Raw genomic sequence first — 25,906 nt, 5'->3', positions numbered from 1 at the left:
CTTGTGTGTGTGTGTGTGCATGTGTGTGTGCATGCACGTACCTTGGTGGGGGATACATCACATTGTGTTCTTTTTTCCCCAATGTATTTTTAAAATTATTGTACTTGATATTTTGTAATAGATACAGAATGCATATAAATACAAATTCTATGGCTTTAAGAGGGTGTTCTAGGAAGATTAAATCTCCTTCTTAATCCTGACCCTGAGACACCCAACTTCCTACCTTAGAAGCGACCTCTACCACTAGTTTATTGTGTGTCATTGCAGTTGGGGATACTACACAAGCATATATACATATATAGAGAGCTGCCATACTTCTTTTTAGTGGCTACATAATATTCCATTGTATATGGTATACTTTATTTAGCTAGATCCTTATTGATGAATATCTGGATTATTGCCAAATTTTTGCTATTTACAAAAAATGCATTTCAATAATTACCTAGTGCATGTCATATTTTGTGAATGCATATTTGCAGAATATTTGGAAAATAAATCTCCTGAATTAGAATTGCTGGGTCACTTCATTTGTATTATTAATCATAATTTATTGTTAATCAGTTTTATCAAATCATCATCCATATGGGTTGAATCAGTTTTTACTTTCACAAGAAACATAGTTTTTCATAGGGGTTCCCTAATGCTCTAACACCATTTATTGAAAAATTTTTCTCTCACTAGTTGAGAAGGTTATGTTTATCAAATACTATGTTTCTATGTATATTTGAGTCTCTTTCTAGATGCAGCATTATGTTTTAATTGTTTTAATTATATATTTGAATATTTGGTGATGGTAACATTTCTTCAGATCTTGAGGGGGGGTCTGTTATTTACTCATATGAACTTTAGAGACAGTGTATATATTCCCAGAAAAAACTTATTGGCATTTTAATTTTCTCTTTAATGTATTTTATTGCATTCAAGGTTAGCTTTGGAAGAAGTGATATTAGAATTTTTGAATCTTTCTAACCAAGGCCTGTTTAGATCCATTTGTGTTCCCAATAGCATTTAATATTTTTGTTTTGATCTGCTCATTTTTCTATTTTATTCCTATGTATGTTTATTCCTAGGTATTTTTTCTTTTTAAATGTAGTTATATAATGGGTCACTTTAATGTCAGGATTTTCTAAATGGGAGTAGCTTTTGATTTCTGGATGCTAACTTTCTGCCCAACTAACTCACTCAATTTTCTTATTATTTGTAATAGTTTTGCTGCAGATCCTTTTTTATTTTTTATACTTAATTTTTTCACTTACTACATTGCCTAATACTTTCAGAACACTATTAAATAATAGTGGTGATAAAGGACATTCTTGTCTTGTTCCTTTAACTAGAGATGTATTTAAGTGTTTCTTCATTAAGAATAAGATTTGCTGGGGTGCCTGAGTGGCTCGGCCAGCTAAGCATCTGCCTTTAGCTCAGGTCATGATCTCAGGGTCCTAGGATTGAGCGCCACATTGGGCTCTCTGCTCAGCAGGAAGTATGCTTCTCCCTCTCCACTGTTTATGCTCTCTCATGTGCTCTCTCAAATAAATGAATAAAATCTTTAAAAAATAGAATAAGGTTTGCTTTTAGGTTGACTATGTATGTAAGTGTATAAATGCATATTTCTAATAATGTTGATGAAGAATTCATCACTTCTGTTATGTCAAAGTTTCTTTTAAACAAATTATGAATAATGAGTTTTATCAAATTATTTCTCAGCTATCAATCCTCATATGGTTTTTATAGTGCATGGTTAAATTTTTTAATTATTTAAAATACATACAAAAATAGAGTATTTTTTTAAAAGATTTTATTTATTCATGAGAGACACAGAGAGACAGAGACATAGGCAGAGGGAGAAGCAGGCTCCTTGAGGGGAGCCTGATGTGGGACTCCATACCAGTACTCCAGAATCACACTCTGAGCTGAAAGCAGACACTCAACCACTGAGCCACCCAGGCGTCCCCAAAAAAGAATAGTTTAATTAAGGCCAACATACCCATCACCTAGCTTCAGTAATGATAACTCATGGACAATGTCACTTCACCTAGACGCTTCCTAATTCTCTTCATCCTCCTAAATTATTTTCATGCAAATCCAAGGTATCATATCATTTCATCTATAAAAGTGTCCATATAAATTATAGGGTTTCTTTTTTTATAAGCATACCATAACAGCATTATCCTACCTAAAAGATTTATGATAATTATGATATTAAGCAATAAAATGGATTATTTTGTGAGACTATTTCATAGTTTGTGTTGGATACTCTAACAGGAGGTATATATTGTCTGGTTTTCTCCCTTTTGGAGATATTGTCACTCACTGATGATTATTTTCTAGATCCATTCATTCATAAGGCATTCCAAAGGGCAATATTGTTTTTACTTCTTACTAATTAGCTAGAATACATCCAGTTACAAAGAAGCTTTCTCTCAACAACTACCAGGGTTCTTAAGGTACAGTTCATGAAGGAAGGATAGCAAAGGTGCTTGATTCTTTCCCCTTATTGATTGGTTTAAAAATATTCAGTGATTTCCTAGCATGCAGCAATGATGACCAGTGCTTCTTTCTTAGAGATTTATTCATTTATTTTAGAGCGTGGGAGCAGGGGGAGGGGCAGAGGAAGAGAGAGAGGATCTCAAGCCGACTATGCACTGAGCACAGAGCCCGATGTGGGGCTCAATTTCAAGACTCTGAGATTATCACCTGAGCTGAAAACAAGAGTCAGATGCTTAACCAAATGACCCACCCAGGTGCCCCACCAATGTTTCTTTTATTGTTATGAACTAATCATTATTATGAACACAAATATATATTCCAAATTTATTGCAGTTGTATCCTTACTGATGCATATATTTTCTCATATTTGTTTAGTAGGAGCTTATTCAAGTTGGCTCCTGAATCCTTTAGGTAAAACTTTTTTAGTACTTGATAACTTCATTATTTTCAGTATGAAAGTAGTTTTACATCTTTTACATTTTCTGCCCAGTATATGAATCTGTCATTTCTCCAAGAAGCCCTGAAGTATTTAGAGACATGATTTGATGTGATGGATGCTATTGCTTCTGGCTTGGTTATTATTTCTAGGTCTTTTTGGTAGACAGGGATGTGAAATTTTTTTAAAGAGAAAATATGAGGGATGCCTGGATGGCACAGTTAAGTGACCCACTCTTAGTTTCAGCTCAGGTCGTAATCTCAGGATCATGAGATTGAGCCCAACATCAGGCTCTATCTCAAGATAGAGTCTGCTGAAGATTCTTTCTCCCTCTCTGCCCCTCCCCCTGTCAAATAAATAAATACATCTTTAAAAAAAGAGAAAATATGAGTTCGTCCTGATAATTTCTAATTCAAAGTCAGGACTATCATTAAAAAGGATAAATTGGACTTCGTCAAAATTTCAAAACCTCTGCTCTTCAAAAAACCCTGTTAAGGGAATGAAATTTTGATGAAGTCCAAATCCTGCCCGTCTCCTGCCCTGTTCCTAATGGTTTCTTGTCAGACCCAGTGGAGGTCTGTGGAGTAAGTGTGTTCCACTCATATTTATAGTTCCTAGGGTTTCTGTACTTCAATGGTCCTTCATACTTCTTACCCTTGCATTCTTTTTACCCTCTTGGCTGGTTCCTGGGGTCTCTCTCTTCCATGCTCAGCCACAGCTGAGCCAGTTCTCCTGTTTCTCTTGGCTGGGGCCATTTTCATTTGGATTTCTGGCCTTTTTTTTTTTTTTTTTTTTTTGCCCTAAAACCTCAGCTCTCTGCTGGGTTAAAGAAAAGCTATGATTTTATGGTTTACCTGGCTTATTTGACCTGGTAGGGTGGGAGTGACACACAAGCTAACTTTCTATATTCCAGACAGTAGTGAAACTCTGGCTGCAGTTGTTTTTAATCAATCAAAAAGCTACAGTTGTTTTTTTTTTCTTCAAGAAAGCTTTTATGGTTTGTCTTTTTGTTGTTTTTATTTCACACAGAGAAAATTCCTTGATTAGAGTTACTTGCATCAATTTCAATACTCTCACATTTATATCTCATTTGTTTTGAAAATCTTTGAACTAGAAAAAGAATTTTCTTAAAGCTTTTCCTGTTGACTGTCATATTATTTTACCTTTTTGGGGAATATGAAAGTATAGAAGAACACTTTTTAAATGGATGTTCCCTTGTTTGATTTGAAATTCAAATACAGTGCAATCTTTCAGTAGAGAAGAGTTTTGCTTGGCAAACGATTTTTGAAATAAACACATAATTATGTATTAATGTTAGTCTCAAGAGTAGATGATTCTAATTTCAGATATACATATTTTTTAATACCAAAATAATGACCAGAAGGCTCTCCTGGCTCAGATGCTTCTCTCCATTCTATGCTGTTTGCTCTATGGCCCTCAAATTGCCACTTCTGATTAGGTAGGTCCAGTAGGGGTTCCTTCCCTTTCTGCTATCTATACCATGTATGGATAGATGGCTATATAACAATAAGAACAACCACAAGGAAACGAGTTTTAAATGCAGATGACATGACTAAGGATACAATAATGATTCTGTTTGTTATGTTTTGAGTGGATACATAAATGAGGGAATGGATGAGTTTATAAGAAAATTGGCATTGCAGTTGATTGCCATCAGAGCCAAACTAATCAGTTGGCGGTGCATTTGATCAGTAGCCAGGAAATGATCAAAGTATTTGACCATTAACCAGTTAACTCGTAATTGATCCCACAAAAGTCTTTTCTACAATAATAGAAGAGCCTGGTACAGTGCATATGAAGGAGATGAGGGTGCTGCTACTGAGGTAAAGAATGCGGCCTATTTCCCCCTCTATCCTATAAATGATCACTGCACCTATCCTTAAGCTCTCACAGAAGTTCCCCTCAGTCATTGCCTGGGCAGCTTTACCTCCTGCCATGTCCTTCTGGTCTCTGGGCTCCAGCAGCACCTGTCTGCTCTCAGTTCCTCAAACTAGCCAAACTCTTATCCAGCTCAGAAGCATTATACATGTTGTCCCCTCTGCCTGGTATACTCTTCTGTTCTTTCTTATCAATGTCCATTCTTAAATATTCCCTCTTCGATGAAACCTGCCCTTAGTATGCCATGCAACTTTATTTGCCTCATCAGTCTGCCTTGAATATGCCTAAATCTTTCAATCCAGTACAAGTTCCCTAAGGCATGGACCATGTCTTGATTCTCTTTGTATACGTTTGTTATATGTTTATTTGGTTTTAATTGATTTGTTTACCTGAAATTTTTTTCAAGAAAGCATTAGATTCAAAAAAGGATCCCCATAAATAATGCATTGTGGTTAAAATAAAGATAATAGGTCAGAAATCAGACAGAATAGGTGGGAATGATTGTACCTGTTATGAAATAATTCCTGAAAATGAATGATTTACGTTTGTCTCCCATATAGCATCAACAGAGGGTCTTACATCAGCTGAATATTAATTAAGGAGGCTATAACTGGGTTATCCATCTCCAAAAGCCAAAGAAGAACTAAATCAGCAGCATAGATGGCTAGATGTTGTAAAATTCCCAGCTGTTTTTGTTCCCTGATTTTTTTTTTAATCTTTTGACTTCTCATCTAAAAGCTACTTCTGAGACAAATGTGGGAAAGCTGTGGTAAAAGAGTGACCTGAGGGGTGCCTGGGTAGGTTGGTTAAGCAACTGACTATTGATCTCAGTTCAGGTCTTGATCTTAAGGTCATGAGTTCAAATCTCAGATTGGGCTCCACTCTGGGCATGAAGCCTACCTAAAAAAATAAAAAATAAAAAAAAATAGAGTGACCTGAAGAGAGGCTACTCAGAGCTACCTATATCCAGAACTCCCCATACCAGGCACCTAAATGCAGTATGGGTGAGCTGCAGGGCTTCCTTTCATGCCTCTCTGTGGACTATCAGCCAGGCTAGGGTCCTGCTAGTCTCAATGAGGGACAACCTGTGCTCTCCAAGTCATGTCACCTTGCTTTTCACCTGTAATATCATGGCTTTTCTACATTTCTTATCAGAACTATCATGGGACAAGAGCCTTTTCCTTTTATCTGCCACTTTTAAGTATTTTAAAAGACTGAATGTAGTCCTTTTCCTCAGTCTGCCATTTACTTCACTCCTTTACCCTAACACAGTCATTTTTACCTAACACAGCAAACCACTGTTTGCTGCTCTCTGCTCAGCATGTAATCCAGGTAAAAAAGGCAACCATGATGCCACCTGCACAGGTATGGCCACCTGTGGAAAGGTGAAACCATTTAAGCTGACCCTTTGTCCACTTGCAGCATGAGACAGATATTATAAAGGAAGATTTATAAGGAGAAAAACAATATTTAAAATTATTTCTAATCTCCCTGCCTCATGGTTAGGGTGTTTCCTGGTAATAGCTGAGCCCTTTGTAAGTTAAATGCCCTTAACAGTAGAGGATGCAGGTTCGGCAGCAGAGGAGCTAGGGCAGGGTTATGTGGTTCTGCATAAGGTGAGTGCATTAATGAGATGGGAATAGAGAAATCCTGGAGGAAGGAGACAAGGGCAACCAGCACCAGACCCTGAGATGTTGGGGAAAAGAGAGAAGAGAGGTTAAGGTTTCTTCCTCAGCCAAGCCCTCCCCAAGCAGAAACATAAGTGAAGAGGATTTTTCCAGGGAAATGCCTTATACTGTGCAACCATGTTCTGGGAATTTTCATCAAAATTATTGAAAGCACAGTATGTTTGTAGAGTTAATTTCTGTTGAAGATAGTGAAGAGCAAGCATGGTTTTTGTGTCATGTTGGAAGGGTAGGCGGAAGAGCAAAATCAGCTTGCTTAAACCTTGATTCTGACTTTGACTAATGGTATTTATGCATAATATGTATTCCAACCACTACCTTGTATCTCCAGTGATGATTGTTCTACACAGTGAAGAGCTAAAGTCTCTAACCCAAGATATCTTTTCTTTGGAGAGAAACATTTTCCAGAACTTCTATAGCCAAAAGCCAAAAGATTGAAAATTATTTGTTTCAAATGGAAACATAAGATAATTAACAACTATTACTATACTATTTTATAGCACTGAAGTCAAATTGCTAATTTATGAATGGTTTTATATTACAAGTTTTGTATGCCCAAAACTTGTAGTTTTTATAAAATTTCCATACTTATAAACTTAAATTTGTTTATCAAGCCAGTTATTCCAAATATACATATTAGAGTTTTTGTCTGAAATGAAATTATAAGCTGCTGAGTTCAATAACTATAACATGTCTTTATTTTTTTCCAGTTTGTATAAAACACTAACAAAAAATGGAAAGCTATTTCAATTTTTAAGACTATATTCTCCATGACTCTCAGCAGATGACATAAAAAATTAGCCTCCTTTGAGCTTAGACTTCTTGTGTTGGTCTCTCAACAGAGAATACTATTGAAATTCTAGGACTGCACAGCAGAGACTTTTGGCACAGGTCCAGGAACCCATGAAGTTTCTCCAAAGCAGAATTTATTTCCTATCTATGGTAGAGGATGTTCATGCAAGTTGTCCATCAGAGGGATTTAAGATAGAAGTAAGGGGATATCTTTCAGGAAAATAAGTTATTTTATCTCTGGGGTGACTCAGAATATATCACATCATCATGTCACAAAGCAGGTATTATGTCAAGGTCCCGTAAAAGCAGAAGACAATGCTCCAAATTCAAGAGAGAAAATGTGGGGAGACTAAAAAACACTTGAAGTGGCAGGACCCCTTCCTCTGAAAATTATAGGTCTGTGATTTTCTTCCAGAGCCTAGAAGATGGAAGCCAGTCTTTGTCTGACCTTTTATTCTAGGGCCTATGAAAAATTACAATTATTATACATTGTAAAATAGGATCATTGTGTTATGTCTGGCACCAGTGTAGTAACAGAGAGGAAGTTTGCAATAGACATAATTGGATCATCTTTAAAGGAAGATAGAACTCAGTTAAAATTAATATGACTCTATCTAGCCTCTGAAGGAGGGATGATTCTTTTATAATATTTAGATATACTGGTTTGGGCCTGGAGCAGGATTGGAGAAGGGGAGTATCTGGATTAGATCATCCTGTCAATTAATTAATTGTTATATTCTAAAATACATTATACTTATTTTTAACTAAATTTATGGAGGCCTGAGGTGGTACAAGTTTAGCTAGGCCTCTGGCGGTGGGAATAGAGAGTAAGGATACATCTGAGGAGCATTTCAGGTAGGGAATGTTGTGATTTCATGACAGATTGGTTATAGAGGCTGAGTGAAGAGACTGAAGTGAAAGATATTTTCAAATTTTCTCAACTGGGAGATCAGATGAGTTCATGAGCAAAATGGTAGAGTTGGAAGGAAATTGTTTGAAAGAAAATGAAGGGAAAGGGTAAGGCTGTGTTTTGGTCCCACTGAATTTTGTGTGGCAGTTGAGTATCCAAGGGGGAAGTATTAAGAGGATCTTAAAATGGGGTGTTCTGTGAAGGGGAGAGGTTATGTTAGAAGCTATAGATCTGGAAGTCATCAGTGTACAATCCATATAGATAAAAGTAGGTGAGATCTCAGAGTGAAAATAAAGGCATAAGTTCTGACTCTGAGAATCAGGAATTGGTGTTACATGAGTTTTTTATGTAGTTACTTTTGGCAGCCAATACTACATTTCATTCAATTGATGATAACAGTAAGATTGGGGAAACATATTTCCTGTTTTTCTATAGGTTTTCCATTTTTTCTGTAGTCAAATTTATCCATTACCATCAAGAAGCTATATTTGTTTTAGTGATGAACTTTCCTCTAGCAAGCATTAAAAAGAAGTCCTGTCTGGCTGCAGATTTTTTTTAAAATGACACAAACATAAACCTATTTTCCCCCTTAATTTTCAATTCTGAGCTTTTTAACGATGAACTGCACTGTGGTAGAAGAGAGAGGAGGAAGGCAGTGGGTAGAGACAGATCTTTTTATAAAGATCAGCAATTCTCCATGCTTTTATCCCAGGCAAAGATTACATTTAACACCCAGGGGTCTTAGCTGCCTCAGATCCTTTTTAGAACGAGTAGCTGTGGCACTGCAGATAGTTTGGGGTGTCCTTTCATTTTTTGACAGTATTAAATATATACCCCAGTGAGCCATAAATCAGTGATTTATCTAAGAATAAATCATATCTCTAATAAGGGACCACTTCCTTTAAATTGGACAGTGTATTAAACAGACGAACTTTCTCAAAAATACAAACTGTCAGCCTGCTATTTTTAATGAATATAACTTAAAATTTCTCTTTCTTTAGGAGAAAGTGATTTTTCTTCAAAGGGCAAAACTGGGGGATTTGCTGAGTTTTGTTGGTTATTGCATATACACTTGTTAATCTTTCAGCTACAGGGGGAGTGAAGGTTTTCTCCCAAAGTTTTCACTATCAAGGTTGCTTCTTAGGGAAGAGACAGGAGAGGCATATAGAGATGAACCTACAGGAACTAAACTTGGTGGAAATGCAGTAGGACAGGGCTCCATGTGGACTAACTTTGTATATATGTGTGTTAGTATTTCACAATGGAAATATTCAATGTCATCACAGGTTGGATGGGCCTCATTTGCTGTTATTCTTGGTACTTAGTATAGTATCTGAACTGCCCAGCAGGTGCTTAGAAACTATCTACTGAATAGATATATGTTGTGTGCTGAAATGATAATGATGATTTTTTAAGTGTTTGGAACCCATTTTTGGCTATTCTAATTTACCAAAGAGGTGATCTATTCCTTTACCACTATTAGCCTAGAAGAAGAGCTGTAAAAGAGAAAAGATTATAAAGATGTAATCATTTTTTCCATCCATAGCATAAGATATTTTATAAGCATTTGTATATCTATGTTCTGCTTAGATTAATTTTAATTAATAAGTTTCAGTGGTGGGCAGTAAAAAGAAGGGTGTGGACATGAGTGAAAAGGAAGAAAATTCCTTTAAAGGGCTGTCATCCAAGAGACCTGGTTACCTAAAACTGAATAAGTGGATCAGTTGTATACGAAATCTGAACAGCTGAAGATAGATATAAACATGATGGACACATCTATTTCTAGCAATATAGTGAACTAAAATATTCAGACACCTTCTTGTGCAAAATACCTGAAAACACTGAACAAAATGTTTAAATGCATATAGGTTTAATCTGTAGCTAAGCTGACAAAATGGAAGGAAGATACTTAAGGCTAAAAATAATAATAAGGCAGTAAACCAGAAAGGTAATTAGGCAATGAGCCAGGGGTTGCCCTGGGATATCAGCTTATTCCAGACAAATTAGAGCTTCAATTTTCAAGGGCTGATGTGGAAGCAGAGACAAAACTTAAGGTCAGCACAAGGTAGGAAGTCAGATCACAGCTCTCTGCCTTTTTGCATCTCCCAAAGAATAGCACTCAGGGAAAAAAACAAATTGTGGGGTGGAAGGAACTTGCCCTACCAAGGGAGATGGAAAGGAAACTTTCCTTAGTTCTAAATGAAGAAAAATGATGTCTTCCTTGGGAATTTGGAACCATACGCTGGCCCTTTCATAGGCCAAAATGTAGATTACATGGGTGAGCCAAAAATCCAAACTAAGCATTGAATTGAAAGTGCTCTTTGGTTGGTAGTGCTTTAAGATACTGTGTTGAAGAACATGGAAGACTCCCAACTCTGGGAAACGAACTAGGGGTGGTGGAAGGGGAGGAGGGCAGGGGGTGGGGGTGACTGGGTGGCAGGCACTGAGGTGGGCACTTGACAGGATGAGCACTGGGTGTTATTCTGTATGTTGGCAAATTGAACACCAACAAAAAATAAATTTATTATTTAAAAAAAAGATACAGTGTTGAAGAACTCACCTTAAACCCAAACCTCAAATAATTTTTGTGTATAAAATTCAATAAATGCAAAAAAATAATTAAAAACAAAACTCCTAGGAGAAAACAATGCAGCATGAGTGAGAGGTTCCTCACTCAATCTAAAAATAGCAAAATCAAGACCACAAAGACCAGATTTCCTAAGTATTGAACACAAAATATATAAAATAAGCATGCCTAAATATTTAAAGAAGTAAAAGAGAAATTTTAACTTGTGACTATCAAAGGAAAGACGAAGAAGAAAAGGCAGATTTTAAAGAGAACCAAAAAGAACCTCCAGAAATAGTAATATAATAATTGAGGTTAAAAAGTAAAGAATGACTTACAAACCCAATTAGACATCGTAAGATAAAGAATTGATGAATTGGAAGTTGAATCTGAAAAATTATTCAGAATGCAGTGCAGAGAGGAAAAGAAGTGAATGTTTTTTTTCTTTTACATATAATCTCTATATATTTATATATATATTATTGAAGTTCTATCTGCCAACATATAGTATAACACCCAGTGCTCATCCCATCAAGTGCCCCCCTCAGTGCCCATCACCCAATCACCCTATCCCCTACCCACCTCCCCTTCCACTACCCCTTGTTCATTTCCCAGAGTTAGGAGTTTCTCATGTTCTGTCACCCTCTCTGATTTTTCCCACTCATTTTCTCTCCTTTCCCCTATGATCCCTTTCACTATTTTTTATATTCCCGTATGAGTGAAACCATCTAATGATTGTCCTTCTCCAATTGACTTACTTCACTCAGCACAATACCCTCCAGTTCCATCCACATCGAAGCAAAGTGAATTCTTTTAATCAGAGTCCTTCTAGGAGAACTAAGCTAATGGAGAAGCAGCAATATTTAAAGAAATAATCGATGAGAACTTTCCTGCATTGATGAGAGACAAGAATTATGATATTTAGAATAAATAAAAATCTTTGTTTAGACACATTCTGACAAAACTACAGAATTTCTTGGAAGAAGAGAGAATCTTTAATATAGCCAGAGAGGAAAGAACAGTTACTGACAAAGGAATGGCAATTAGACTGGGCTTGGATTTAGGTGAAACAAGTGAAGTGCCTAGAGTATAAGATTTCAAGAGACACTCACTGTCCAGTTCAACAGCATAATGATTCAAAATACTTAATGGGAGAGGAGTGGCTTTCTCCTTTAGGAGCAGGAAATCCTTTTTAACTTAAAAATGACATTTACAGCAACTGGTATTGCCAAAGAGCTTTAATATTATTGTCCTTTATAGCTTTTGCCAAGTTGTACTTAAGGAAAAAGGGCTAACCTCTTCTAGAAAGTACTTTTGTAGTTGTAAGAATGGAAAGATGAGACACATAGCAAGCAATATGGCGGAGGCTAGAAGGTTTGTAGATCCAAATTTTGTACTAAATTTGTTAAATATCCTTAACTCAGAAAAATTTCAGCAAGTCACAAAAAAGAAAATCTCAAGTAAGATAGAACTATTTATTCTACTCCAACTGAGAAGTAAAATGAGGGTTATTCCAAGGCAGGGGTAGCAAATACTTGACACATATGCTGCCTTGTTCAAGTCCTCTGTTAATGCCAGATGCCATTAATTAACTGTAACACCCTATTTCTCAGCTCAGCTCTCCTCTCAAAAGCTGAGAGGACTTACCAAAGGACTCAGGATTCATTGATGTATCTCTAAGTAACTAGAACAGTACCTGGGACCTTTTTTGTGCTCAGTAAATATTTGTTGGCAGATGAATGAATTGGAGTTGACAAACAAGATTAATCCTATTTGCCATCACTATCAGGGCAGTGATTAATAATAATGAATAATGATATCTAGAAAGATAACTTCTTTGTCCAATTACCTCCTCAGAAAAGGTGAGTTCTGAGAAGTCAAGGCCTCCTTGTCTGGGATGTGATGTCCCACTGGGATGAGCAGAGCATAGAGGAATGGCCTGGTGTGTTTGTGGTTTTTGCATGAAATTGAGAGATAATTCTGGAAAGTGATATCTATAGATAGTTTTGACTAGGCCCTTTTCCTAACTTCAGTTTGTCCACTAGTATCCTCCTTTGGGAATCATACTATCAGAGCCAGCACATAGATGGAGACTAGTGGGTGTAAATCAGGTTTAGATTCTATCTACCAGGCTAACTGCAATGTGTGAGTAGGACTTTTTCTATCCTAGGTTTAATAAGGGCCTGAGAACTGGTGATGAAGGAGTCAAGAGTTGAGAATTAGAAAAGAGCTCTGACCCTTCAAAATTTGTATATCCTCTCAAGGAAGGACAGTACTCACTTATATGAGTATTTCTGGAAGGACCTACTCATGTCTCTAGCAAAGATGGATAAGGGTTTCCTGAAGCTGAGGAGCTCTAGCCTTTGAGCTAAGTTGATCAGTTGATCAGAGAGAAGGAAGATACTTTTTGATCTTCATTTTGATACTTCAACCAGAGACTGAATACTCATTTTGTGATCTTCCACTAGTCCATCAGGCTTGAGATTGCTATGACTTTTAAGGTCACCAGCTGGATCTGAGTTCCAAAGAGTAGCCACAGACTGAATCTGGAGATCCAATTTCAGGCTAATTGATGAGGAAGGATAGATACACTCAGGCAGATTCTGGGGAAAGTTGTGAACTTCAAGGATAATGACAAAACCTTACAAACTTCTAAACAGAGCAAATTTCTTACAATGGAGAAAGAATCAGAATTGGACTGGAAGACAGAAGTATTTATATGATATATCTGTAAATCATAAGAGGAAAGAAATGGCTACAATCCAGGGATTCTATCCCCAGCCATGAAGTAATTAATTTACCTATCAAAGAGAAAGGAAAATATTTGCACACATTTGAGAATTCTGAGTATACACTACGTGCATATCAATCTGAAGAAAATGTTTGAAGAATTCCAGCCACATGAACAGAGCAGAGATTTAAAATAACAGGTGATGAAGAGGGAAGGCGAGTGGTGAGCAGTGAACCATGCCATGGGTATGGTGTAATTTTGATGGGGAATAATAGATTGACTGGTAATGTTTCTAATATAACTACCAAATAAGGATTTCCAAATGAAAAAGGCATACTTTGAAACAGCATATTATTAAAATCTGGAGCTAAAAGTACTAAATTATCTCAGCCAAACCTAAAATTTGAAATGTGGCAGTAAAAGCACATTCAACGTGCTTTTACTTTAATTCAATGGAATTCAACCTTCCATTCTGGAAGGAGGAGGTAAAGAAGTAAAACTTATTTTGAGTCTCTTCATACTGAGGAGGACAATGAGAGAGATGAGCACATTGTTAGTAGAAGGAGCTGGTTATCTATAGAATGGTGTAGAGAAATATATTTGATCACGAGCATTGGCAAAGTACAATAAAAGTGTCTGATAGAATATACAAATTACAGAAAAAAAATAAATGATAATCTGACCAAATTAATAATGAAAAGTAAAAAGAGAAAATGAAAAATATACAAATAGTATATTTGAGTACTAGAAACTAGAAAGGAATAAAAACTCATCAGTTTTTACCCCAACTGTGAATAAGCAAAATTTTCCTAGTAGGAGATAGATAATACTGGGTTGAGTTTAAAAAACAAAACCCTATATGTTTTTTGTTTTGTTTTATAATAATTTTATAATTTTAAAATTATTACCTTATTGCATTTAAAGTAATAAAAAATAGTTAAGAGGGAAAGAAAGGTAAAAACAACTGAAGGCAAATGAAAACAAACATTAAAACCAGATAAGGTGGAATGTAAGAGTAATTCGGATGAAAAAGGATGAAAGGATGAACACGGATGTTTTATGATGATTAAGATAGAATTTTTGAAAACCATGAAGATTTCTAATATATCAAACAATGCATCAGCTAGATAAACATAGAGATGGAATTTTATTTTTAAATTTTAGTTTGAAAAATTGTAGACTTACAGAGGAGTTACAAACATGGTACAGAAGGGTGGAGCAAGACGGTGGAGGGGTAGGGTGCCCAAGTCACCCGTCCCCACTAACCTACCTAGATAACTTCCAAACCATCCCGCACACCTACGAATTCGACCTGAGATTTAAAGAGAGAACAGCGGAATGCTACAGAGAGAAGGGTTTTCGCTTCTAACAAGGTAGGAAGGCGGAAAAAAATAAAAAAGAATCCAGTCGGGGAGGGGCCCGCGCAAGGAGCCGGGCTGAGGAGGGCGGCGAGAGCCTCCAGGACAGGAGAGCCCCACCCCGGAGACGCAGGGACTTTAAAAATCCGCACTGGATTCTTTGCGGTGGGAAAGGCACTTGCAAGGACCTCAGGCAGGATCGCAGGAGGAGCAGTGGAGCCCCCAGGTTCCCGGGGTCACTAGCAGAGGAGGGGCGCCTGGCCGAGTGCGGTAAAGGACTGGAGCGCACTGCGGGGCTTTGAGAGCGCGATTCCAGCGCGATTCCAGCACTGGGGAACACAGCCCAGGATCCGGTGTTCCCCCGGGGCCAGGCGGAGGTGGGGAGGGCCCAGGACAGCGAGGACGCTCCTGTGGGGCGCCCCAGCTGTGCAGGTCAGTGCCCCCCGCCCGGGAGCATCCAGGCCCCTGCACACTGGGAGCTGCGGGAGTTACGGGGGGAGCGGACTCCAGGGCTGGGGAGCTGGCTGCCGCCAGTGTGGTCGTTCCTCCTGGTGTCACCCTGTGCCTGGGAGGGGCGGGGCTGCCAGGGGACGGGGCTTCAGGGTAAACGGCTCCCACTGGGCCCGGCACACGGCGGGGGGTGAGGCAGCTCCCCAGGTGCACCCACCTGAGAGTCAGCACAGCGGACCCTCCCCCAGAAGACCAGCTGGAAGGACAGGGGAAGAGCAAGTTCTTGACCGAGCAGCGCTGGGAAGCTCCAGGGGAAGTCGAGGGATTTACAGCATATAGAGCTAGAGAGCACCCCTCCTTTTCTTTTTCTTTTTCCAGTACAACTCGTTTTTATATCAGACTATAAATATCTAATTTTTTCTCTTTCCCTCCTTAACTACAATATTTTACCACCTCTTCATTTTTAAGTTTCTTCCTTTTTGACTTTCTTTTTTTTTGACTTTTTGTTAAATATCCCTAACTTTTGTTAAATATCCCTAACATTACAGATCCCAGATATATTTTCCACCTCTAGATTCCCTTTAACATCCTCAACTTAATTTTGGGAGATATATAAGATACTTTTTTTTTGTTTTGTGTTTTTTGTTTTCCCTACCTCATTTTGTTCTACAATGGCGAAAGTGAATACCTTCTAAAACATGACCAGCATGCACCCAGGACCAAGTGGTATACTGTGCTGGTTCATTCTGTGACGTTCCTCATTCCCATTCTGTCCCCCTCTTTTATCTCGTTTATGTTTTGGTGGTCAGTGGTGAGGCTCTCTACAAGTATTTCTGGTTTATATAAATTTGGGACTGAGCATCTTTTAACATACAGAACTTAATACACTCAGAACCAAGAGGATCACCTTCTAGGATCCCTCTGGTAGACTACATTCTCCCTCCACACCACCACCATCTCCCAGTAACCCCCCCTTTTTTTCTTCTCCTTTTTTTTCTTTTTTTTCCTCTTTACTTTTGTGTTTTTCTCTTTATTCTTCTTCTTTGGGATTCTTGGCCTTTTTTACTACTTTGTTTTAAAATTTGTTCTTCACTTTAGTGGTCCTTTTGCTTTATTTTGTTCTGATCTTTGTTTTAATTTTCTGGTCTCTGATCTTGTCAGAATTATCTAGGGTAAAATTTACTTAGGTCGTGGTTGATATTCTTGACTCAGCCCACTCATACAACCACTCTGCACTGAGAAAAATGACTAGAAGGAAGAACTCCTTACAAAAGAAAGAAGCAGAAACAGCACTCTCTGCCACAGATATATAGAATATGGATTACAATTCGATGTCAAAAAGCCAATTCAGAAGCACAATTATAAAGCTACTGGTGGCTCTGGAAAAAAAAAGCATCAATGATTCAAGAGACTTCATGACTGCAGAATTTAGATCTAACCAGCGAAGATTAAAAATCAATTAAATGAGATGCAATCCAAACTGGAAGTCATAATGATGAGGGTTAATGAGGTGGAATAAAGAGTGAGCAACACAGAAGACAAGTTGATGGCAAGGAAGGAAGCTGAGGAAAAAAGAGAAAAACAATTAAAAGACCATGAGGAAAGGTTAAGGGAAATAAATGATAGCCTCAGAAGGAAGAATCTATGTATTATTGGGGTTCCAGAAAGCACCGGGAGGGACAGAGGGACAGAAAGCGTATTTGAACAAATCATAGTTGAGAACTTCCCTAATTTGGGGAGATAAACAGGAATTTAGATCCAGGAGATAAAGAGGTCCTCCCCAAAATCAATTTAAAAACCGTTCAACGCCTCAACATTAAATAGTGAAACTTGCAAATTCCAAAGATAAAGAGAAAATCCTTAAAGCAGCGAGAGACAAGAGATTCCTAACTTATATGGGGGTAAATATTAGATTAACAGCAGACGTCTCCACAAAGACCTGGCAGGCCAGAAAGAAATGGCAGAATATATTCAGGGTACTAAATGAGAATAACATGCAGCCAAGAATACTACATCCAGCAAGGCTCTCATTCAGAATAGAGAGATAAAGAGCTTCCAAGATAGGTAGAAACTGAAACAATATGTGACCACCAAACCAGCTCTGCAAGAAATATTAAGGGGAATCCTGTAAAAGGAAGAGGAAGCCCAAAGAAATAATCCACAAAAACAGGGACTGAATAGGTATTACGATGACACTAAATTCATAGGAAATGCAAACGATTATTAAAATGTTTTATGAGTAACTATACGCCAATAAATTAGGCAATCTAGAAGAAATGGACGCATTTCTGGAAAACCACAAATTACCAAAACTGGAACAGGAAGAAATAGAAAATCTGAACAGGCCAACCAGGGAGGAAATTGAAGCAGTCATCAAAAAATCTCCCAAGATACAAAAGTCCAGGGCCAGATGGCTTCCCTGGGGAATTCCATCAAATTTAAAGAAGAAATAATACCTATTCTACTAAAGCTGTTCTGAAGGATAGAAAAGGACAGAATATTCCAGACTTGTTTTATGAGGCCAGAATCACCTTAATTCCAAAACCAAAGACGCCACCAAAAAGGAGAAGTATAAACCAATATCCCTGATGAGCACAGATGCAAAAATTCTCAACAAGATACTAACCAATAGGATCCAACAGTACATTAAGAAGATTATTCATCATGACCAAGTGGGATTTATCCCTGGGATGCAAGGATGGTTCAACATTCATAAAACAATCAACATGATAGATGGCATCAATAAAAGAAACAACAAGAACGGTATGATCCCCTCAATAGATCCAGAGAAAGCATTTGACAAATATAGGATCCCTTCCTGATCAAAACTCTTCAGAGTGTAGGGATAGAGGCAACATTCCTCAGCATCTTAAAAAGACATCTATGAAAAGCCCCCAGCAAATATCATTCTTAATGGGGAAACACTAAGAGCCTTTCCACTAAGAGGAATACAACAGGGATGTCCACTCTCACCACTGCTATTCAACATAGTACTAGAAGTCCTAGCCTCAGCAATCAGGCAACAAAAAGAAATAAAAGGCATTCAAATTGGCAAAGAAGAAGTCAAACTCTCCCTCTTTGCAGACTCCACCCCAAGATTGCTGGAACTCATACAGCAATTCGGCAATGTGGCAGGATACAATATCAATGCCCAGAAATCAGTGGTGTTTCTCTACACTAACAATGAGACTGAAGAAAGAAATTAAGGTGTCAATCCCATTTACAAAAATTGCACCCAAAAGCTAAGATACCTAGGAATAAACCTAACCAAAGAGGTAAAGGATCTATATCCTAAAAACTACAGAACACTTCTGCAAGAAATTGAGTAAGGCACAAAGAGATGGAAAAATATTCCATGCTCCTGGATTGGAAGAATTAATATTGTGAAAATGTCTATGTTACCCAGGGAAATTTACACATTCAATGCAATCTCTATCAAAATACCATGGACTTTCTTCAGAGAGTTGGAACAAATAATCTTAAGATTTGTGTGGAATCAGAAAAGACCCGGAATAGCCAAGGGAATATTGAAAAAGTAAACCAGAGCCAGGGGTATCACAATGCCAGATTTCAAGTTGTACTACAAAGCTGTGGTCATCAAGACAGTGTGGTACTGGCACAGAAACAGACACATAGATCAATGTAACAGAACAGAGAACCCAGAAATTGGCTCTCAACTCTATGGTCAACTAATATTCAACAAAGCAGGAAAGAATATCCACTGGAAAAAGGACAGTCTCTTCAATAAATGGTGCTGGGAAAATTGGACAGCCACATGCAGAAGAATGAAACTAGACTATTCTCTTACACCATACACAAAGATAAACTCAAAATGGATGAAAGATCTAAATGTGAGACAAGAATCCATCAAAACCCTAGAGGAGAACACAGGCAACACCCTTTTTGAACTTGGCCACAGTGACTTCGTGTAAGATACATCTATGAAGGCAAGGGAAACAAACGCAAAAAGGAACTCTTGGGACTTCATCAAGATAAAAAGCTTCTGCACAGCAAAAGAAACAGTCAACAAAACTAAAAGACAACCTACAGAATGGGAGAAGATATTTGCAAATGACATCTCAGATAAAGGGCTAGTATCCAAGATCTACAAAGAATTTATTAAACTCAACAGCAAAGAAACAATCCAATCATGAAATGGGCAAAAGACATGAATAGAAATTTCTCCAAAGAAAACATACGCAGGGCCAACAAGCACATGAGAAAATGCTCTGCATCACTTGCCATCAGGGAAATACAAATCAAAACCACAATGAGATATCACCTCACACCAGTGAGAATGGGGAAAATTAACAAGACAGGAAACAACAAATGTTGCAGAAGATGTGGAGAAAGGGGAACCCTCCTGCACTGTTGGTGGGACTGTGAACTGGTGCAGCCACTCTGGAAAACTGTGTGGAGGTTCCTCAAAGAGTTAAAATAGATCTGCCCTATGACCCAGCAATTGCACTGCTGGGGATTTAGCCCAAAGATACAGATTCAGTGAAAAGCCGAGACACCTGCAGCCCAATGTTTATAGTAGCAATGTCCACAATAGCCAAACTGTGAAAGGAGCCTCAGTGCCCCTCAAAAGATGAATGGATAAAGAAGATGTGGTCTATATATACAATGGACTATTACTCAGCTATTAGAAACGATGAATACCCACCATTTGCTTCGACGTGGATGGAATTGGAGGGTATTATGCTGAGTGAAGTAAGTCAATCATCATATAAGATGAGACAGGACAAATATGAGATTGAGAAGGACAATAATCATATGGTTTCACTCATATGGGAAATATAAAAAATAGTGAAAGGGATCATAGAGAAAAGGAGAGGAAATAAGTGGGAAAAATCAGAGAGGGTGACAAAACATGAGAGACTCCTAACTCTGGGAAAAGAACAAGGGGTAGTGGAAGGGGAGGTGGGCGGGGTGATGGGGTGACTGGGTGATGGGCACTGATGGGGGGCACTTGGGTGTTATAGTATATGTTGGCAAATCGAACTCTAATAATAAAATATACAAAAAATAATAATACAGAGAGTTCCTGTCTAACCTCCATCAAGTTTTCTCTATATGGCCATGGTATCACTGTCAAATCCAAGAAAGTAATATTGACACATTACTATTAATTAAACTATAGACTTTATTTAGATTCCTCTTGTTTATTCACTAAAGTCCCTTTTTCTTGTTTGAGCATCTAATCCAGGATACCATATTCTATTTAGTTGTTGAATTTCCTTTGTTCTCTCCAATTGTTGACAGTTTTCAGTCATTCCTCCTTTCCCTCTTCCTCCCCATCTTCCTCCTGCTTCCTTCCACCCTTCTTCTCCTCTTCCTTCTCCCCCTCCCCTCCCTCCCTCTATCCTTCCCTTCCTTCACATCTCCTCCTCCTCCTCCTCCTCCTCCTTTTTCTTCTTCTCTTTACTTTGACACTTTTGAGGAGTATTCAGATATTTTGTAGAATGTCTCCTTATTTGGGTTTGTCTGATGTTTTTTCTCATGGTTAGGCTGAAGTTATGGATGTTAGAGAAGGCTACCAGAGAGGTATGTTCCCTTATATTCCCTTTCCAGTAGATCATATCAGTGGCTAAATGGTGTTAATTTGTCTTATGACTGGTGATATCATGTTAATTATGGTCACATAGTTAAGGTGGTGTCTGACAGGATTCTTCAATATAATGTTATTTTTCCCCTTTAAAACTCATAAATATGTGGGAAAGGAGATACTTTGAGGCTAGGCAAAAATCTTGTTTCACCTTAAATCTTGCTTCACTTACTAATTTTAGCGTTCCCTGGAGGATCTTACCTACAGCAATTACTGTGGTATTCTCGTGGTGATCTTATACTTACCTCATTCTTTTTACATAGATTGATTGAAATTCTTCCCCCTTCTATTTATTTAATCATTTATTTGTATCAGTATGGACTCCTAGATATTTATTTTATTTTCTCGAGTTACAAAATCTATACTATCATTTTACTAAAATGGTTCCAATCTCAGCCACTGAGAGCTCTTCCAGGTTGGGTTGCTGTGTCCTTTTGACATGACTCCATCTTTAAAAAAAATTTTAATGCTTCTTTAATTTCTGGTATAACAAGATATTCCTCTTATATTTTCTCTGTCTATTGCCTGGATTTTTCTGAGGAGTCTGTTTTTATTTTTATTTTTATTTTTATTTTTATTTTTTTTTATTTTTTATTTTTTTTTATTTTTATTTTTATTGGAGAATGTCATTTACAACCAATGTCTGAGCACTAGGTATACTAATTGCTACTGGTGTGTCTCTGCTTCTAGACAGAGCTAGAAAATATATAGACACATACTAATCTATGCATGCACACACACAATCCAATAGATGATAGATAGATAGATAGATAGATAGATAGATAGATAGATAGATAGATGATAGATAGATGATAGATTGATTCACTTGTTGAAGTACCCTTGGGTCTCCAGTTTTTAGTGATTATGAATAAAACTTCTATGAACATTTATATGCAGCCTCTTGTATGAACATAAATTTTAATTTTACTGGGTAAACACACACACACTTTTTAAAATATGAGCTTTGGGGACACCTGGGGGGCACAGTTGGTTTAGTATCTGACTCTTGGTTTCAGCTTAAGTTGTGATCTCAGAGTCATAAACTCAAGCCCCCCATTGGGGTCTACACTCAGTACGTAGTCTGCCTGAGATTCTCTCTCCCTTTGCTCCTCCTGCTCATGATCTCTCTAAAATAAATAAATCTTAATATAAAATAAAATAAAATAAAATAAAATAATAAAATAAAATAAAAATATGAGTTTATTCTAATACTTTCCAATCTAACACTGGTGGGTTTATTCTAGCATTCCCAGGTTGCTTATAACTTTTCTCCACCCATGAGAAACCTCCCTTTCATTATCTATAATATATTTACTTATTGTCTTACATGTAAAATACTTTCAGAATTGTTTGTGCATACTCCTGAGAAAAACATTCAATGCATAGTGTTTTGGGTCTCCTTTTACTTAACAAAATGCCTTTAAGATTCATTTATATTGTCAGATGGATTAGTCAGTTCATGTCTTTTTATTGCTGAATGATATTTTACTGTATGAATGTACCACAATTAGACACAATATTGATGTACAGTTCTTTTTGTCTTTAGCCTTACTAGTATCCAGTGGAAGTATCCTTTTGCAAAGTTACTTAGATCAATTTCTGTTTTGTCTTACCCAACCAATTAAATGTAGCTAAGTAATTTATTTGTAACATGGTTAGATTCACTTGTGATAGTCTACATTTTATCTTGGATTTCCTTGACATCTTGGGTTCATTTTTTAAATTTGCATGTAGTAGACTTTTGCGGTACACAGTTCTATGGGATCTGACAACCATATGTCTATGACCACAGTATCATACAAAACAATTCCACCTATCCAAAAATTCTTTGTGCTACTCCTTTGTAGTCAACCACCCTCATCACTCCCAACCCCTAGAATGACAGACCTTTTTAAGGTGTCTATAATTTTCCTATTGAGAACATAATATGAATGGAATAATTCAATGTGTAGTTTTGGGTGTCACTTCTTTCACTGAATAAAATGCATTTAAGATTCTTTCATGTTAGATGAATCATTAGTTCCTGTCTTTTTATTGCTGAATGATATTCTACTGCATGGATGTACCAGATTTTTTTTTCACCTATTGAAGGACACCTGGATTGTTTTTAGTTTTTGGCAATTATGAATAAAGCTAGCATAAACATTTGTATACAGGTTTTATGTGAACATATGTTTTTATTTCACTGGGTAGATACATAGGAGTGCAGTTGCTAGGACAAATGATAAGTGTATATTTAGCGTTATGTGAATCAATCAAACTCTTTTCCATAGTGACTATGCCATTTTCCATGTCTATCAGTAATCTGTGTTTCAATTTTTTTGAGTCTTTGCAAGCAGTATGTATTGTTAGTTTATCTTTTGTTTTTGTTCTTAGCTATTCCATGAGATGTATAATAACATCTCATTGTGGCTTTAATTTATGTTTTCCAGATCTCTAGTGATGTAGAACATCTTTTTATGTGCTTATTTGCTATCTATGTATCTTCTTTGGTGAGGTGATCAGTTCTGCTCATTTTTTTGTTGGGTTGTTTGTTTACTTATTGTTGAATTTGAGAGTTCTTTATATATTTTAGATAGCAGTCCTTTGTGAGGTATGTAATTTGAAACTATTTTCTCCATTGTATAGTTTGTCCTTTAAGTTCCTTAATAATGCCTTTTACAGAGAAAATTTTTAAATTTTGATATTAAATTTTTTCTTTTATGGATCCTGCTTTTAGAGTTGTATTTTAAAACTCTCCACTAGGTTCTCTTACATCAATCGCCTAAGAGTCATGCTGTAAAAAGCAACAAACTTTCCTCTTCTCCTCCATCTGCCCAGCAGTCATAAAGCAACAACCATATGTGAATGCATCTCCATCTGTACTGGCCAGGCTGGTGTCCTGATAAGAGCTCTATTGCCCAGAACATGGCATCCAGACCAATGGTCAGATGCCAAGTAACAAGACCATTGCAAGAGGAGATGACTCCTTTAACATCTTCCTCAGTGAGACAGATGCTGGCAAGCATGTACCCAGGGCAGTGTCTGTAGACCTGAAATCCAGAGTCGTTGATGAAGTTCACAATGGCACCTACCACCAGCTTTTCCACCCTCAGCAGCTCATCGCAGGCAAGAAAGATGCTGCCAATAACTATGCCTAAGGACACTACACCATTGACAAAGAGATCATTGACCTTGTCTTGGAATGAATTTGTTAAGTGGCCAATGAGTGCACAGGCCTTCAGGGCTTCTTGGTTCTCCACAGTTTTGGAGGGGGAACTAGTTCCAGGTTCACCTCTCTGCTGATGGAACATCTCTGTCAGTTATGGCAAGAAGTCCAAGTTGGAGTTCTTCATTTACTCTGTCCCCCTGATTTCCACAGCTGTAGCTAAGCCCTACAACTCCATCCTCACCACCCACAGCACCCTGGAGCACTCAGATTGTGCCTTAATGACAGACAATGAGGCCATCTATGACATATATCATGGAAACCTTGATATTGAATGCCCAACCTACACTAACCTCAGTAGGTTGATAGGTTAAATTGTGTCCTCCATCTCTACTTCCCTAAGATTTGATGGAGCCCTGAATGTTGATCTAACAGACCTCCAGACCAACCTAGTGCTCTATCCCCACTTCTAGTTTCCTCTGGTCATATATATTCCTGTCATTTCTGCCAAGAAAGCCTACCATGAACAGCTTTCTGTAGGAGAAATCACTGATGCATGCTTTGAGCCAGTCAACCAAATGGTGAAATGTGCCCCTTGCCATGGTAAATACATGGCTTGCTGCCTGTGGCACCAGAGTGACATGGTTCTAAAGATGTCAGCACTGCCATTGCCACCATCAGGACCAAACATACCATCTAGTTTGGAGACTGGTGCTCCACTGTGCTTCAAAGTTGGCATTAATTACTAGCCTCCGACTGTGGTACCTGGTAGAGACCTGGCCAAAGTATACAAGCTGTGTGTATACTGATCAACAGCACAGCCGTTGCTGAGGCATAGGCTAACCTGGACCATAAGTTTGACCTGATATATGCCAAGCATGCCTTTGTTCACTGGTGTGTAAGAAGGGCATGAATGAAGAGAGTTTTCTGAGGCCCATGAGGACATGGCTGCCCTTGAGAAGGATTATAAGGAGGTTGGAGTGGTATCTGTTGAAGAAGAGGGTGAAGAAGAAGGAGAGGAATATTAAAGTTAAAAATGTTCCATTGTATTTCCATACAATGGAACATTTTTAACTTTAATATTACTCAGCCATTAGAAACGACAAATACCCACCATTTGCTTCAACGTGGATGGAACTGGAGGGTATTATGCTGAGTGAAGTAAGTCAATCGGAGAAGAACAGTGTATGTTCTCATTCATTTGGGGAATATAAATAATAGTGAAAGGGAATATAAAGGAAGGGAAAAGAAATGTGTGGGAAATATCAGGAAGGGAGACAGAACATAAAGACTCCTAACTCTGGGAAACGAGCTGGGGGTGGTGGAAGGGGAGGAGGGCAGGGGGTGGGGGGGAATGGGTGACGGGCACTGAGGGGGACATTGGATGGGATGAGCACTGGGTGTTTTTCTGTATGTTGATAAATTGAACACCAATAAAAATTAATTTATAATAAAAACAAATAAAGTTAAAAATGTTACAAAGGTGCTGATTTTAAGGGAAGTTTATTCTGTTTTAAACATTGAAAAGTTGTGCTCTGATCAGTTAATTTGTATGTAGCAGTGTATACTCTTATACACAGTTACTGACCTGTGCTTTATAATAATACTTTATTATCCAAGCTGTCCATTTATCTGATGGGCTTGAATAAAGTATTCCCTGTCTTAAATTTAAAAAAATAGATAAAAAATTAAAACTCTGTTAAACCAAGATCATGTGGATTTTAGGTTATGATGTCCCTGGAAGTCATAAAGTTTTACTATTACTGTTTACATTTAGGCCTAAATCAATTTTGCATTTATTTTTATATAAGGCTTGTAAAATTTAGGTCAAAGTTT

The sequence above is a fragment of the Vulpes lagopus genome, chromosome 19 (genome assembly GCF_018345385.1).
Source record: "Vulpes lagopus strain Blue_001 chromosome 19, ASM1834538v1, whole genome shotgun sequence".
NCBI classification, from domain to species: domain Eukaryota; kingdom Metazoa; phylum Chordata; class Mammalia; order Carnivora; family Canidae; genus Vulpes; species Vulpes lagopus.
Note: the sequence above shows the minus strand (reverse complement) of the source record.